The 5653-nt window shown below is 41.4% G+C and overlaps 1 long non-coding RNA gene across 1 annotated transcript; it reads right to left on the reverse strand.

Annotated features, from left to right (window-relative positions):
* Positions 1-257: 257 nt before the first annotated feature.
* On the reverse strand, positions 258-4020 carry LOC123040272 (uncharacterized). The gene is made up of 4 exons (XR_006418111.1): positions 3502-4020; positions 3292-3419; positions 1324-1524; positions 258-561 (listed from the first exon to the last, which is right to left on the reverse strand). It is a non-coding gene; the product is annotated as an uncharacterized lncRNA (long non-coding RNA).
* Positions 4021-5653: the final 1633 nt, after the last annotated feature.

Raw genomic sequence — 5653 nt, forward strand, 5'->3', positions numbered from 1 at the left:
AGGCCCGCCCAGGGCCCAAACCTTTGTGACGGAGCAAGCCGTCATGGACCGATGCCACATAGACTTTTCAATTAACCAACTGGAATGACGTGGCAGCCTATATGGACACTAGTTTTCGTCACAGAAATCGTCATGGATATCCTACATGGGGTAGCCCATTAGTTCGTCCCATTAGCCTATTTCATCCAGCCCATTTTTCACCAACTATATTTTTAACCAGAATGCATTACACATATCGTAATGCCAATTTTGGCAAGACAGGTATTTCAAAACAGTCTCACATGCACATATGAATCAAAATGCAGTAATTCACAAGTATCTACAACATAGCAGCTTACAAAATGCTCCATGAAATGATGGTTTACAACATAGATTGACACAATACATAATTTGGGAAAGTTAGAAAACAGTACAAACCAGTTCACACAAACAGGTCATTTAAACTATTGAAGTTGCTATTCAAGTTCTTGCTGTCGGCCGTCTTGATGGAAATTGTCAGTACAAATTGTGATGGGCAGCACCAAGTAGCCCAGCACCAAGTAGTCTGGTACGCAATCATACCTAGCATATTTACAACATCATTAGATATTTGTAGATATGAATATATTGTAAAAATAAGAGAATTGAAACAAATATAAAAAATGAATAACTCATGCTATCAAAATTCTTAAATCTTGCACCTACACGTGAGAATAACATAGTATCTACTACATACATGTTTCATGTAGATCCCTATTAATTAAAACAACCAACTTATGGGTAAAAAAATGAAATGTAAAGTACTTGTGCATATCATCTGAATAAGAAAAACAAAAACACTGGTCAAAGGGGGACAGTACATATTGAAGAAGGGATAGTTATGCATTGAGAAAACAAACAAGTACATACTTCTACAGGTGTGTCGAGTAGTATATTATTTTTCCATCCTTGTAAGTAGGCATGAATTGACTTGTCAATATTTGGCAGAACAGCACCTTTGGGTACCACCAATTTGCAAAAAATAGGTTGCCCAACCCCAGAACCTACCCTATTATATAGAGCATTAAGAAATTGGATATACCCTAAAGAACAATATCCACATATTGTTGACAGTTGACAGTTGAAAATTAGACCAAAACAGATATATAGTGAAAATAAAACCAAAAGGATATGAAGGAGACAGTAATAGACCTATCTAAGAATGTGGACATTTTGCCCAAGGATACATTTCTCTAGCAACCGTAAGATATCATCAACATACAGCTGAAGAATTACTATTTGACAAGAATTAGCATTTGACAGGAACAATAATAAATAAATTAATAAGTGGTGATGCAAAATTACCACCAGCAGTTTGTGAGGTAACATGATGGCAGTGCAGCCTGAAGGATCGACATCATAAGCTTCGCTTACATGTAGCTAGGGCCACATCAATCTCAGCACCAACATCCGAAGATCTGCAGTCCCATCAAAATGTCCAACTTTAAGCTCCAATCTGGGTGTTGAGAAAATTGCATACAAAATCTGGGTGTCCATGAGATAGACCTGGGCAAAGCATCCGACAAAACTTAGCACACTATTAAAACAACTTTTGACAGAGAATTGAGACATACAAGAATTTCATTGGAGCCCAAAGTGCAATGACAACACCAATATTATTATTTGCTGCAAACCAAGATCAAATAATAACACCAAACTTTTCAAACCTGCAGATTGTTACACTATTTCATTATCTATGTGTGCCTCTAAATCTCTAAAGCTATAGATTGTTACACTATTTCATTATTTCATTTTAGAGCCTCAATCATGTAGAATCGAACAGCTTATTCAGTGGTAAATCTTGTGCCCCTCCCTCTAGCTCAGGGAGTAGGGAGTAGCTTATTCAGTGGTCAAACTGTGTGCCTCTCCTTGTGCCTCTCAACTTTTGTAGATGGAAGAAAGTTACTTCTAAATCTTGTCGTGGTATGTTCAATCATAGAAGTTTCACAACACCATATACCAACATATATTGTGAAAACGTGCCTTGACAGTTGACTGCCACATGCACACACCAAGAAACATCCAATATTAATTCAGATAGGAACGTGTACGAACATATGCAGGATTTTCTTATGAAGAATACCGATGAGTCCTTAAGCTAGGCATGGTCAAAACTAACAAGTACTAACTCCGTCTCAAAATATAAGACATTTTTGTATGCTAGTTTAACCTATAAAAACGACTTATATTTCAAGATGGAGGTAGTATGACTCAAGTAGCATTGATATTTGATCCTAACAGCAACAAAGATGAGTACATCGACTGGCAAAACAAGGTCGTGGCCCGCCCAGCTCTAGAGACAAATAAAACTCTTTTGTACATGTAACATCTTAATCCAATAGCATGTCTCCCTCGCATCCAGCTATGAGCTCTCTGCCTCGATTCAACACTGAGCAAGCCATTCAGAGATGGAGAGGTCCAATAGCCAGGAAGTCGGGCGCCGCATGTAGCAACCCCTACGGTGACCCATCCCTATGCCATGGCGGCTGCCAGTGGCTAGCCACTGATGAACTACCCAGGCGACAAGCACAAGGCCATAGAACCAGCAGGCAGCTAGAGCACAAGAAATTTCGTTTATTTGTCCAAATTTTACTTGACAACATCATCCTATTACCAGTTTCCCTGTACAGGCAACCTGAAATTTCACTAACTCATGCCTACTTAATTGTATGGTTTAGAAAAAAATTTGGCCTGCCCAACTTATTTGTTGTAGCTCCGCCACTGAGTACATCTAACTTACACAAGTTCTGCACATCATTAATTATTAGTTTGCAACTACGCCAGGGAGTAAAGACAATATAAAAATATAGATATATACCAGACTAATAACAATGGAAAGGAGGACACTAATATGCTTTATTCATTACTGGCATGGCCTAATTAGGAACTAAACGCGAACCACCACATAGCTTGTCTAACTACTCCCTCCGTTCGGAATTACTTGTCACAAAAATGGATGTATCTACAATTAAAATACATCGAGATACATTCATTTCTTCGACGAGTAATTTCGAACGGAGGGAGTAGTAGTTATTTAACACAAATTCTACACTGCTAATGCTCGCATGGTGAGAGAAGAAAAAGGAAATAACTAGCAGTGCTAGTCTGTCATTGGCTGTAACTTGGCTGTAGCTTGCGAGTATCAGGAAACGAAGTGGACGCGTTTTCTACATCAGGTTCAGTCCAAGAAAATTGGTGAGCCCCAGGAGAACTATGCTAGAGAAGAGCAGCAGGTACTTGGAAAGAAAAGAAAAACAGAGTGAGAGAGTCAACCTTATTGTTCTGTGGGGAATCATGATGGTCGGCTCGGATGACCTCGCCATTCCAGCTCGTCGGGTTTGAGCGTGGGGCCTCGGTCGTTGCCGTCCCTGGAATTGGAGATGCAGAGAGATCCTACTGATCTGAATCGAAGCAAGAAATTTTGATTGGGGATGGGAGAGAAAGTAATAAACGAGAGGAGACGAGGGAGGAACAGGGACGAACCTTGTGCGGGGCGTAGTCACCGTTGACGAGGTCGCGCTTGGGCCTCCAGCAGGTCACGGTCCTCGTCCTCTCCTCGTTCGGCGCTTGCTGCCCCGAATCTCCGGATGGAGAATCAGCTACGGGCTCTGGGAGACGGAGGAGGAAGGCCCCTGTTGCATATCCATGGCCAACGTGAGTGGCAGAAGCACGCGGCAACGGTTAGGGATGGCCACTTCTTCCATCGGGCCACTGCTGCCGCCGTCACCATGGATCTCGGGCTGTCGTCATCGCTTGGAGGCGGGGAGTTGGAGGCAGAGGACAGGGCCGAGGAGAGGCAAGGCGTGGCGGCGGCGGATGGAGATTGAGATTGGGAAGGAGGGTCTTAGGGTTAGTTTTTATACGGGGAAAGATTTAGGGCTTTAGCCGGGCTTCAGGGCGGGCTTCAGTATGCTTGCAGGGCTGCCGCCAGGCTGTACCAGGACATTCATGATGATTTTCAATACTGTCATCGGAAATCTGTCATGGATTAGTAGGTTTATTGTAGTGTGTTTTTCTTACATATTCCATCCTCATACGGTTGTCTTACATCAAAGTATTGCTTGTCTGTATCATGCATCAATGAGTTCTGAAGAGTGATTTTATTCTTTTGTATTGTGGGTACAGCTTGACATGGCAAAGTCAAAAAAGAGCAAGGAAAATAATATAGTAGTGGGTGAAACGGAAAAGGTTCTGCCGTCGAGATTCTGCTGGTACTTATAGTGCAGTAGAAGGTCCAAGTCCACCGGCTAAATCTACAAACATAGTATCACCTGCTCCACCAGCTGCAGCATCCGCTTCAACTGTACCAGCATCTCAACCAGTTACTCATTCGTTTGCTCCGGAACTGGCCAGTTCCCAAGATGCCTTCACACCTAACACTACTTCCGAAGCACTGCTGACACAACAGGACTTGGCAAGATCAGATGAACCTCACAGTTTGATGTACACTAACACTTTCCATATTCGTTGTTGAACTAGCACCACGGCGCAAGCGGAAACAGGCATCAAGGATAATGCTTGACAGATTAACAAAATCTAAAGGGGGAAGAATGGAGATCCATTTTGAGGCAGGTTTAAAAAGGCCACATGATGCTACAGAGTCAGCCAAGTTAGTATTAGAGGCAGCCGTTGCCGTTAGGTGTCATGCGTGTATCCTCCCAACGTGGATCCAGTACAGGAATGAGAAAGACAATACCCAGTTTAACACCTTCCTTGACCATTTATCCGTAAGTAATGTTATTCATCGCAATTAGTAATATTGTCTTGCTCTATCCCATACTTTCTAGCTTCCTCCTAGTAATACTCGCATTCTTTTTTCAACAGATGAGGTTCAAGTTGGATCCGAAAGATGATGCAACTAAACAAGCATGCACTCATGTTTTTCAGTCTGCTCTGCGACAGTATTGGTACCACCTTAGAAAATCTCACTTTGAAGGCAAGGCTAACAATGAAATCGCCCAAACATCTCTAGTGGAATATATTACAGATGAAGACTGGACAGCCCTCGTTAAACACTGGTTTGATCCAAAGTATCAGGTAGGCTATATGTATTTGATCAGACCACATATTGAACTTGTATTTATGTATGTGCCTTACAAGTGTATCTTCTTCTAGGCTAACTGTTTGAAGAACAAAACCAACCGTTCTAAATTGAAATTCCAACAGAAAACAGGATCTCGTAGCTATATTGCACACTGCGAGGCTCTTGTAAATAGATGCTACTTCCTTCTTTTTTTTGTGACATATTACCGTATCTATATTGACTTATTTCAAATACAGAGGAAAGCCCGTGCGTACCAAAAAGAACCTGAACCGAATGCACTGTAAATCTTCAAGGATTGCCATACCAGCAAGATGAAGGGCATGAGCACACCAGTTCAAGCTGATGTTGTAAGTCCTTACTCATCCTGCCTTGAACTGATTGGTACTGTGATATGTTCATTTAACTACTTGGTTTGCAGCCAATGTCAGTTACTCTGTTCACTTTTATATACAGTTTTCTTAACGTATCATTTCACCTTACATGGTTTAAAAGAGATGAAGGATATTATTTTGGTCTTGATCTGTAATCTAGTTTTTATGTTCATGTGCGCACACAATGATAAAATAGCATGTTTGTTTTATATCTGTTTTC

This window comes from Triticum aestivum, chromosome 2B (genome assembly GCF_018294505.1).
Source record: "Triticum aestivum cultivar Chinese Spring chromosome 2B, IWGSC CS RefSeq v2.1, whole genome shotgun sequence".
NCBI lineage: Eukaryota > Viridiplantae > Streptophyta > Magnoliopsida > Poales > Poaceae > Triticum > Triticum aestivum.